General features: G+C 46.1%; 1 protein-coding gene across 9 annotated transcripts in view; it reads left to right on the top strand.

Annotated features, from left to right (window-relative positions):
- Positions 1–3,162: 3,162 nt before the first annotated feature.
- NCOA1 (nuclear receptor coactivator 1) overlaps positions 3,163–11,608 on the top strand; it is a 351,754-nt gene continuing 343,308 nt past the window's right edge. For 3 of the 9 annotated variants that reach the window (XM_084623427.1, XM_084623432.1, XM_084623431.1), the window contains exon 1: positions 3,163–3,419. The gene's annotated coding sequence lies outside the window, so the exon portion shown is untranslated. Of the gene's footprint in view, positions 3,420–4,152; positions 4,169–11,608 lie in introns of those variants that run through there. The other 6 variants (XM_084623428.1, XM_084623423.1, XM_084623430.1 and 3 more) reach the window with 4 other exon arrangements.

Raw genomic sequence — 11,608 nt, 5'->3', positions numbered from 1 at the left:
GTGTACCAGGCCTTCCTGGCCCCCTGCTGCTCAGCTACACCCTGCCCTGGGAAGGTGGGAGGAAAAGAGCAGTAAAGATGGGTCCTCCAGACCTACCTAGAGAGACCTCACTGGGGTAGCCACCTTGGAAGCCAGAGACACATTGGTCTCCTCATCTCAAAAAGGATATACTGGCATTAGAAAAGGTTCAGAGAAGGGCAACTAAAATGATTAGGGGTTTGGAATGGGTCCCATATGAGGAGAGATTAAAGAGGCTAGGACTTTTCAGCTTGGAAAAAAGACTAAGGGGGGATATGATAGAGGTATATAAAATCATGAGTTGTGTGGAGAAAGTGAATAAGGAAAAGTTATTTACTTGTTCCCATAATATAAGAACTAGGGGCCACCAAATGAAATGAATGGGCAGCAGGCTTAAAACAAATAAAAGGAAGTTCTTCTTCACACAGCGCACAGTCAACCTGTGGAACTCCTTGCCTGAGGAGGTGGTGAAGGCTAGGACTATAACAGGGTTTAAAAGAGAACTGGATAAATTCTTGGAGGCTAAGTCCATTAATGGCCATCAACCAGGATGGGTAAGGAATGGTGTCCCTAGCCTCTGTTTGTCAGAGAGTGGAGATGGATGGCAGGACCGACATCACTTGATCATTACCTGTTAGGTTCACTCCCTCTGCGGGGCACCTGGCATTCGCCACTGTCAGCGGACAGGATACTGCGCTGGATGGACCTTTGGTCTGACCCAGTATGGTCGTTCTAAAAATAGTTAGTTTTTTTTGTTTTACCTTAGAATGAATAATAAAATTGTCTGTGACAGTGCAGAGTTCCCCCCCCCCTCCCCAACCTGGAAAACAAGTTAATTCTAGCTCAGGTCACCTCTCCACATGCACAGGTGCTTAGGGGAAGATAATGAGGCAGGGTTATGGAATGCAGGCTAATCAGTTTCCTCCGTTGGATGACAGGAAACACCATAAAGATAGCTGCTTAGGAACTAGCCTAGCCTTAAGAAGGGATCTATATCAAGTTATTTGCGCTGAGGTTATAGGTTAGATTGGAGTTTTTTCTGACTTTGATTTTTGGCTTGTGAAGCCCAGTTTGTTTTGTTAACACTACTGCATTTGGAATACTTTGAGGAATAAAAAGCCTTAAGGAGGAATGTGAGCTATCTGAAGAATTGTCTGATTTTAAGTATTCAATCTATTTTCCTTGATGGCATGTTGGCTGTTGTGCGATTTCACACTTCCATAGACCATATGAAGAATGTAACAAGATGAAGAAAGGTTTCAGAGTAGCAGCCATGTTAGTCTGTATCTGTAAAAAGGAGTACTTGTGGCACCTTAGACTAACAAATTTATTAGAGCATAAGCTTTCGTGAGCTACAGCTCACTTCATCGGATACTGCATCCAATGAAGTGAGCTGTAGCTCACGAAAGCTCATGCTCTAATAAATTTGTTAGTCTCTAAGGTGCCACAAGTACTCCTTTTCTTTTGAAGATGAAAATGTGGCAAAATAGTTGACTGCTGCAGATGGAGCACTTGCTGCTGTTCAGTTTATGTAGAAGTAACAGCAAGTGCTAGTAGAATGGCTTCAAGTAGGTCCTGGTGAGTACAGTGGAGTGGATGGGACCACTTTGGCTTAAAAGCTTGTCATATCTCACATCATACTTATTGGTGGGAGGAGCTGTTTTTTGCCTCTGTTTGAATTGTGCTGACCCTGTATCTTAAAATGGTTGAATGTCTGGGGGCATGGCTACACTGGAAACTTCAAAGCGCTCCTATGGGAGCGCTTTGAAGTGCAAGTGTGGTTGCACTTGGGTACTGGGGGAGAGATCTCCCAGCGCTCCTGGTAATCTACCTCCACCCTGTTTCCTAGAGTCCCAGTAGTCACGCCATGGAGGGGGTTGTCCTTAAATCACAGACCGCATTAGAGGGTGGGTGGGTCCTTTATATGCGTTAGTATCAGTATTCCTGAGGTTGAATGTATTCCCAGGGGTTTCAGCACATGACATCACCTTTAATAAAAGATTACTCTTTAATTCCCGGAGCCTCCATGATGATCCTGGAGGGTGGGCAACCCTAAGTGTTATGATGGAGTGGATGGGCCTTGGGCGGGGGGGAAGCAGTCATGTTTGGACAGACCTGAGGGGAAAACAGGGCTCTGGGGTATCTGGGTGCTACGGGAGGGAGCGCTTGGTGGGGGAAATGGGGGGGGTGCTCAGTGGGACGTGGGTGCTATAGGAAGGAGTGCTTGGTGGGGGAAAGGGGGGGTGCTTGGTGGTACATGGGTGCTACGGGAGGGAGCGCTTGGTGGGGGAAATGGGGGGGGTGCTCAGTGGGACGTGGGTGCTATAGGAAGGAGTGCTTGGTGGGGGAAAGGGGGGGTGCTTGGTGGTACATGGGTGCTACGGGAGGGAGCGCTTGGTGGGGGAAATGGGGGGGGTGTGCTCGGTGGTACGTGGGTGCTATGGGAAGGAGTGCTAGGGGGGTGCTTGGTGGTACATGGGTGCTATGGGAGGGAGCGCTTGGGGGGTGCTTGGTGGTACACGGTTGCTATGGGAGGGAGCACTTGGGGGGGGTGCTCGGTAGGGTAGTGACTAGGGTGACCAGATGTCCCGATTTTATAGGGACAGTCCCAATTTTTGGGTCTTTTTACTAGAGACGCTCCTATTACCCCGCTGTCTGGGCACCCTAGCGGCGACCCTGGGCCTGCAGGCTGCCCGCTGGAGGGCAGCGGGGAACGTTAACTGGGGCTTGGGGGGCCAGGGGCAAGTGGGGGTGGGAAGCGGCCCCCAGGCCCTGTAGGGGAGAGGGGCGGAGGCTGAGTCCCCGGCACGGAGGAGATGGGGGTGGGGATGGTGCTCGGGGCAGCCTTGTGCTGGGAGTGGGGGCAGGGCGGTGCTTGGGCCCCTTTACCAAGATGGCGACTGGTTCTCTCTTCACCCCCCCCCCCCCGCGAGCGCGGGCCCCGTGTGGCGGCGGCGCCGCCCTGGCGGCTGGAGGACCCCGCGCTCTGCGGGAGGGGAAAGGCCGCGGCCTGCGCCCAGGCCCCTGGGGGGGGGGGCGGCGGCGGCGGGGGGGGGGGGGCGGCGGCGGCGGGGGGGGGGGGAAGATGGCGGCAGCCGTCGGCGCTGAGAGCGGTTGAGGGGGAGGGATCCGGGCCCGGCCGCGGCGGCGACACCGCCCCTCGCTCGGCCCCGCCCCGCCGGGAGGGAGGGAGACGGAGCCCGAGCCCCGCAGCCGAGCCCAGCAGCCGGAGCAGGGGGCCCCGGGCGCCCAGGACCCCACAGCGGGAGCCGGGGCCCCAGCAGCAGCAGCAGCGGGAGCCGGAGCCCCTCGGGGCCGCCCCCCTCCGTGTGGCCGGCGGAGCCGCTGTCGCACCCCCGTGAGCTCCGCTGGGGGCAGGCCGGAGGCGGCGGCGGCGGCAGGTGAGCGGAGCTCGCAGCCCGGCCGGACTGCAGCTGTCAGGGGGCCGGGCGGAGGGGAGGGGCGGCGGCGCCCCATTGCCCCCCGCCTGGGCCGGGAGGGGCGGGGCGGGTCACAACGGGTGTGTGGTGGGGGGGCTCTGGGGTACTGCGGGGGGGCTGGGGGCAGAGCAGGTCCAGTGAGGGGCACCCTAGAGCAGTGCACCGGGGTGTGTGTGTGTGTGTGCAGGGGGGCCCCAGGCTGGGTAGGGGGCGAGCCCGACGGGAACTGGGGTGCAGCGGCGTCTGGAGGACCCCCCAGTGCTCGCCCCGGGGCGCGGCGGAGGCGGGGATCTAGGGCACTGGGGGGGCCCTGGACAAGGGGGCGGGGTGGGGTATTCCCCCCCCCCCCCGGTGCTGTGGGGCTCGGGAGGAGCGGAGCACTCGGGCTAGGGGCACGGAGAGGGTGAGGGGGAGCAAATGCGGGGAGAGGGACGGGGGCATGCGGTGGGGCTGTTACTTTGGGCCCCTTCCCCTTCAGCCGCGCGTCGGGGTAAGGAGGGGAAACCACCAGGCAAACGCACCCTCCGTGGTCTGGGCTGTGCCGGGGGGAAACTAAAGCTGTCATGGTGCTAGAAAGTAGCAAATGGGTGTGTGCGGGAGGCAGGGGAGGAGAAGGGGGATGGGAAGGGGGATGTTCAGTATTTTGAAGTTGTCCTGGACGCTGGTGAGGAGCTGAGCATTCTCCCCATAGACAACTCCTAGTCTAAGGGGTATTTTGGCCTTTTTTTTTTTTTTTTGCGGGTTTCTGGGCTGTACTGTGTGCCATGCCTTTCTTCTTTGAGGGGGGTGGCTGTAGGGGTAATGTGAAAGAAATGTCTGTTGGTTTGGGGATAAGGGGGTTTGGGGGGTGGGAGGGTGCAGCACGCTTTGGCTCCCGCACAGCAGCAGTGCGGGGAAGGGGATGGGTGACAGTCGAAGCTGATTAAATCAGGGCTCTTCGTTTCTGAACTAGTTTGTGCGTTTGTTCAGATTGTTAAGAAATTGATTTGAAAAGTAAGGAAGCAGGGTTTTTTCCTTCTAGCGTCCCTGTGAGGGAGGAATTGGAACTATATGGAGTGACTTTGTCTTGGTTCTGCAAACATGGCTGAAGGGGAGGGAATGGGGGTTGTTGATGGGGTGAAGCTGCGCACAAATGGGGGTGGTGGTGGTCACACAGCAACAGGGAGCTGCTGAAACGTCTGTTGCAGGGACAGCGGGCTGGGGGAGGGGAAGACATTTCATTTTGTTGCCTTTTAAATGACAGCTCTTTGTTTGTTTGCATCTTCTGATCAGTTACATTATTACACCAGCACCATTGAATTAGGTTACGCACATTAATTTTTTCGTGTAAAATTTCTAAGAGGAAAAACAAGTAATACATTAATGCGGTTTCTTGGTTAAAGGAAATGAAGATGGTAATGTGGTATCAAATAGCTTTCAGTGTAATTTGAGCTGAGAAGATGGCTCAGTCATTATGCATTTTGTTTGGAAAAACAGCCAACAGTCTGAGTAAAAGATGTGTATGGTGCTTACTGCTGTTCTGAAGTGTGTGGGGAGATTTTGATTTTTTTCTGCTTTTTTTCCTCTGTCAGCAGCTGAATTGTTGCCCTAAATTTTGTAGGTTTCTGTCCTAGAAACGTGGACTAGAAGCAGCAGCAGACTGTGGATAATTCTTAAGTTGGGGGTGTGTGTAAGTGGCAACCCAGGAGTTCCAGTTGGAACTAAGGGGGTTATAGCTAGTAGAATATGACATTTAGTTATATAGAAGCAGTGGCTGAGAGGCAATTTTCTTCCAGTGTAGGCGGCTCTAGACACTAAAATCCCTGGTTTCTTAGGTGCATGTTGACCTTTCAATAGCTGAGAATTGCGTTGCCATTATGTTGTTTTATGTTTGATATTTTCATGATTGTATTGCATTATACTACAATGCAACAAGGGGGTGGTTTGTGACCTAAAGTGCTAGAGAGTTGGTATGTAAAAGTTTACTCAACATATAGTGGATGTTAACTCTACAGACCCAGATATGGCATAACCAAAAAGGGGGACACAGCAAAGAGCAAGGCAGAGCTGAAAACTCTTAATAATGTAGGTGTTTAGCATGTGCTGTTCTTAAGATCTTGCATTCCTTATGTTCATAGTTTACATTTATATACGTGACCTGGCTTATGTGGGGTTGCAGGAAATGTGAATCTCAAAAGTGGTACACCTGATGAAGTACAGATGAGTAGTATGTTAGTGGATTTAAACTAAAAATGAGGTTTACTGTTTACTTTTCCAGGGGTGTACTATCCTATTCCAATTCAGAGCCTGTAGTATTTTCAGCTTGCCACAATCTTATGGGAAAGTTTAAATGTTCTAAAATGTTTAAGTTACTTTGTGCCTATGACAGCTCTTTATGTAGCGGAAACAGCAAAAACTATTACATACAGTTTCTCCAGTTTGTTTAAGCCCCTTGAACAGCAACAGGGAGAGAAACAGGAAAAGGTGATTATAAATCGACAAATTTGCGGAGGGTCTCAGAAACTGATATAGTATCTGAAACTACATTTAACTGAGTTTTTGAAAATGATTGGCGTTCAAGTTGTCCCTTTTAAAAACAAACACCTACTGATGCTAGACAACAATAGTAACTTCAGCAATATTATACCTGTCTCAGAGCCTGTGGGCATGATTGAAATGATATGATCTTACCTGGTTTGCTCAAGTTAAGTATTTATTGTCTAGAAATATGCTGCTGTCATGTTGTTTAGCAGCATGATTCCTTGCTTTCAAAACAAATGCACTTCACAAGAAACCACGTTGGGTTAGAGTAGTACTAATTAAGACCTTTATTTTTTAGTCATTAGTTTGATTTAGAGATGGTGTTAGGCTGTTGGTTTTCCCCCATAACTTGCCCTCTGCTGTGAACACTGTAAGAGAAAAATTCACGACTGTATGACTAATTCACGTAATTAGTCATGCAACTTCCATTGTAGAATTATTGGCATAGAAATACTATCATTTTATGTTCTAATACTGCATTGTCTTGTTTTAGAAACATATGTGCCCATTGCTGAGACTTCAGTCTCTTAACATCATTTATATGTGATACATCTATAAATGTTTGAAACCTTTAGGATCATTAGATTTCCTTAACTTTTTATAAACATTTTTATAATGAGCAGATTTGCTGGAGATCAACACCTTGTGGGCTACTAATCCAAGAGAGTTAATTTGCATGTGACCTATGAGGATTGTCAGAAGTTAGGGTGTGAGCGTTGTAACTAAAAAAATCCTCTCTTGCATAAGCAATTTGCCAGTTGAAGAACATTAATTTAATTTTTGTGTAAGCAAACTACTTATATTGCAAGTTTTGCTTGGTTCCTCATTTCCTTGAAGCAGTAATACTTATCTCTTTTATCAAAGGGAGGGAATAAAAAATAGTTTTTAAAGTTACATTGAAATCTGTTTTTAAAAGAGAAATAGGGAAAGCTCAGAGAAACAGGTAAAAGTTAAATCAAGCCTGCCCAAAAGGGCAAATACAGCCCAGAGTCTACTACATCCTGTAGCTACCGCTGCCATATAACAAAGGCTAATTGTTGACAAATTCAATCAAGCATTTAATATTGGTTTATTTAGAAACTAGTTCAAACAGACAATTGTAGATAACCATAATACTTAAGGCCTGGTCTAAATGGTTGAAATGGTGCAACTTTGCTTGGCACTATTCTTGTATCTGTTTAAACCTGGCTCTTAAGCAGATTCAAGGGTAGTGCCATGCAAAGTTGCATCAGTTTAACATAACATCCCTTGTTAAATAGGCATACCTTCTGTGTAGACAAGCTTTAAAGTGCTTTGAGGACTCTGGGGACTGCCCTAAACACAAAATTGCATCAGTTTAACTAAAAATGTGATTATTTTTTTAAAATAGATTTAGTTAAGACAATACATCTTGGTGTGTGGACACTTTAAATCCATTTAAACTTGCTTATTGGTTTAGCTTGCCCCTGTAAACAAATAGGAGCAAGGTAAACTGACAGCCAGTTTTGAATTAATGTGTCCCCACAGAGGGATTTGCCCTGATTTAACTAAACCTGTACAAGCTTGTGTGTTGTCAAAGGAAAGGTGTTATAGAAATGCAAAATAGTTCAATGAATATACGAATGAGCAGTGTCACTCGAACTTTTCTGGCAAGTAAGCTGTACGAGCCTCAATTGCAAAATATGGGCACTGCCTATGATGAAGCTAAGACAACTTCTAAAATAAAACTGAGGCAGGTTCTGCCCTCAGATGTATGTGTAATTTTCTCCCAGAGGCACAAAAACATTTAAATGTTTAAAGCTCCGTCTTAAAAAGACAGATTCAAGGAGATGCAAAATCAAGGCTGACCCTCTGTCTAACTTTTAGGGGAAACAAATGTTTAACTTGTTTAGTTTTGTTCTATGAAATCTAAGTGTCATGAAAGATACGTATAAAACAGGCTGCTTAACTAAGAACAGGATCTCTTAAACTGGATCACCTTTTTCAGTTTTTTATTATATGCTTAAAATTGATCAGGATATTACATGAATTAGCTGATGTGGAAAAGGGGGTGGGGGAGAAGAAACGAGCCTTGCACCTGTTCTGTGTGTTCATGATGTCCTGAATAAGGAACTGTTGGTTTTTAAAAACAAAAACAAAATTTAGGTCTTGGGTACGTTTTTGGGTCAGAGGTTCAGGGTACTCTGGCTTGGAGCTCTATGAATGGAGAATGATGACATATCAAGAGACTTAAAGCTTAGCAGTTGAGAGGGAAAGGGATTTTTATTTTTGTGTTCACTTTTTTCATATATATTTAACTCCAAAACTTGGGAGAAAAGTTGATAATTGAAGCATTGAACCTCTAAACCTATCAGTCTTCTATGTATAAAGCTGAACCAACCTGACTTAAAAAAGCCTTTGCAGGATCTACAACAAACCCTCTAAAGTATCTGGAATCATTAATTTTTATAGTTGCATTATTTTAAAAATAATGCAATTCTCCCTCACCCCTCCTAAAGCTTCCTTTTCATTCCTAAACGGAGACTTTGCATACAACTTCTAACAGAACACATTTCAAGTTGAGTTAAATACCTGAAAGTAGTGGTTTTAATGGTAATGGAAATGACTTATCAGAATAGTTTTTTTGACACTTGTTTGTGACTAGTTTAAATTTCAAATCAGATTGAAAAAATTGTGGGTGAATTTATGTTAACGAAAATCAAGAACTTTACAGCATTAGCTAGAGTAGGACCTACTACCCAGTTTTAATCTCTTCTGTTTTATTCCTTAATTCTGACCCCTGCTACTCTAGTACTGCATCTTCTCTCCTGCTCTGCCAATGCGCATCAGTGCTAACTTCTAGTCTCTAAGGTGCCACAAGTCCTCCTTTTCTTTTTGCGAATACAGACTAACACGGCTGCTACTCTGAATTCTGTTTCAGTGGTGACGCTTTCTTGAGCAGAGACTCCTAATCAAATGGTTTTGGGAGGTTATTTATGGTGTGAACCAATATCCACTAGTGTGCATAGGATGAGTGCACTAACCTCATTTTCACTAAAGACTCAGTTGACTCAAAGGTGAAAAGCAAACACAAGTACTGTTTAATTTCAAAGCACATTGTGTTCGGATTCAAGGAATGACAGCTGGTCACTCTGGAACCATTTATACCAAATAGGTCATACAATATTCTTGCTTGCATGTGTAAGTGCAAATTTAATAGTAAAATGCTGGGTATAGAATATTGTTAAGAATATGAAACCTGAGCATTTACAGTATGCTCATATCTGAACTTACTGTACAGTTATGCATCAAGTCCAAATGTACATTAAAAGTGTGAAGCCTGACTCAGTACTGTGTTAGTATTTGGAATTCCTTGGAATAGATTTCACTTGTAAAGCATCTTTGCACATGTCTCCAAATGACACGTTAAGAATATTGTTATACGGAAAACAAGTGTGAGCCACTTATTTTAAAAAAAAAAAAATGCAGGTATAACAATTATACTTCACAGGCCTCAGTCTTTTCTCTTTCTTGCTGACTCATTTTTAATAGGAATAGGGTTTAATTAGTTCTCCCTTTGCTAGCATGTACATAAATAACGGGTTTTGTGTAAACTAAAAGCATAAACAACGTGCATTTCAGAATAGCCTCAATATTTTTACTGTTCTACAAATTCCAGGTAGTCCTTAGACTACGTTCCGTTTACTTTCTTCCAGTATACTTTATAAGAAAAAAGGCCCTCCTTTGAAAGAGATCAATTTAAAAACTTTTTTGGGTGCCTAAAGTTACACATCAGATCCATAGTTCAACACTAATTGGCCTGGCTTTCGGAAGTGTAGAGCATCTAGTGAATTCAGTGGGAGCTGCGGGTGCTCGGTCCCTCTGAAAACCGGGCCACTTTGTTACTCCTTAACTCTAGGCTCCCAGATTTTACAGTCTTGTCTTAAGGTATTACCACCATTATAACCTTACAAAACCTAATATGAATAAGTGTTTCTAAAATGTCACTGAAACCAGTGTTTTGTCTGGGCTTATAAATTCTTTTGCAGTATTGGAAATATAAACACAACTGCATATTACTGTAATGCATGGGGAACTGTACATGGAAAGTAAAACTGAGCATCTGATTTCACTTTTCGAAATGAGTGAAGTTAAAAAAGTAAACTAAACCAATATTTCCCACACTTCTGACTAAGGCAACCCACTAACTGCATTTTGTCCCTTTCTGAGAACACCCCTTTACCCCTGTTTTCCCTCTCCTCTCGCCTTCTCGGTTGTCCTGCCCCTCCTGCAGCCCCAGCTGGTTCCTCTCTCTCTCTGGCTGGGGAATGTTGCCAGCTCTCCCGGATTGTCCTGGAGTCTCCAGGAATTAAAGATTAATCTTTAATTAAAGAATGTCATGTGATGAAACCTCCAGCAGTACGTCCAACCAAAATTGGCAACCCTATGGCTGGGCCGGGCTGCGATTGCTGTCAGGCAGCTGATTGTTGGCCGGCCAGCCACGGCTGCTTCCTCTGGGCTGCTGCTGCTACCTGGACCTTGCTACCTGTGCCTCTGCATGCTGCCCAGGGGAAGTGAGAGCGGGATCTGGGTTGGCGGCAGCAGCACAGAGGAAGTGGCTGGAGCCAGAGGGAGGGCAGTCGGCCACCTCCTCGTGCCCCAGGGGCACTTCCTCAGTGATGCTGCTGCTGCTTGGATCCCACTGCCTGCTGGGCTAGGGGAAGTGAGAGCATGGATGGTGGGGTAGGGGAATGTCTCTGGGCACATGCAGGGTGGGGCAGATGGTTGACTGTCTGCTCGCTGACTCTGGCCACTCCCTCTCTGCTGCTGCTTGGAACTCTTCCCCCCATACCGCTGCCTACTGCCCAGGAAAAGTGAGATGCTGGGGGTGGGGTGAGGGGTGTGACCCACCCAGACCCCTCCCTGGACCTACTGTTTGGGGAACACAGAACTAAGCTGCCCAGATCAGAAAAAGTAACACAACCTATTTTCTGTTTTGTTCTACAGCCTAAGATGTTGACTTAAATTCCTTTAATGCTGCTAAGATTAAACTCTTAAAAAAATAAAGCAAAGTGCAGTACATCTAAGTAACAAATTCTGACATCAAGGGAAGTCTGGACCAAATTCTGCTTGTTACTCGCTTGAGTAGTCTTGCTTCTTAGTCCTTTTGGCTTTGTGGTTATGGCGGACAGGATTTGCTCTACTGTCGTTAACTTCATAGGTATTGCAGGGGTGTAGATCTGTGTTGGTGACAAGTACCATAATGCCTGGATATAATGTGCCCTCAAGTGTCAATTTCTTTATATTATCCTGTAACAGTCTTCAGTATTATAAGGGGAGCTGGTAGTGATCCTGTACTTAGGTTCCCTAACTTTTCTCCTTATAATCTTGGAGAAGCTTTAATGCCTCCATTGTTTGCACCAGGGTAATCCTGTCAAGGTAGAAAGGTGCTTTTTCTTTTTTTTTTTTTTTGGTGAAATTCCATTCAGATTTAACTAATTGTAAAATGTTAAAAATCGCTATTTCCGTTCTCTCAGGGCTTATCTAAAGTAGTAACAACTTGTGTATGTAATATACCAGTATAGTGAAAGTGGTACACTTCCCTCCCCCACCCCGCCCACTCCTTGTCTCCACTAGGAAAAAGGTGTGTTCTCAACTTATCTCATATAAAA

The sequence above is a fragment of the Lepidochelys olivacea genome (assembly GCF_965140295.1).
Source record: "Lepidochelys olivacea isolate rLepOli2 genome assembly, chromosome: 3".
In the NCBI taxonomy this organism is placed as follows: Eukaryota; Metazoa; Chordata; order Testudines; family Cheloniidae; genus Lepidochelys; species Lepidochelys olivacea.
This window is presented reverse-complemented; position numbering and strand designations above follow the sequence as displayed.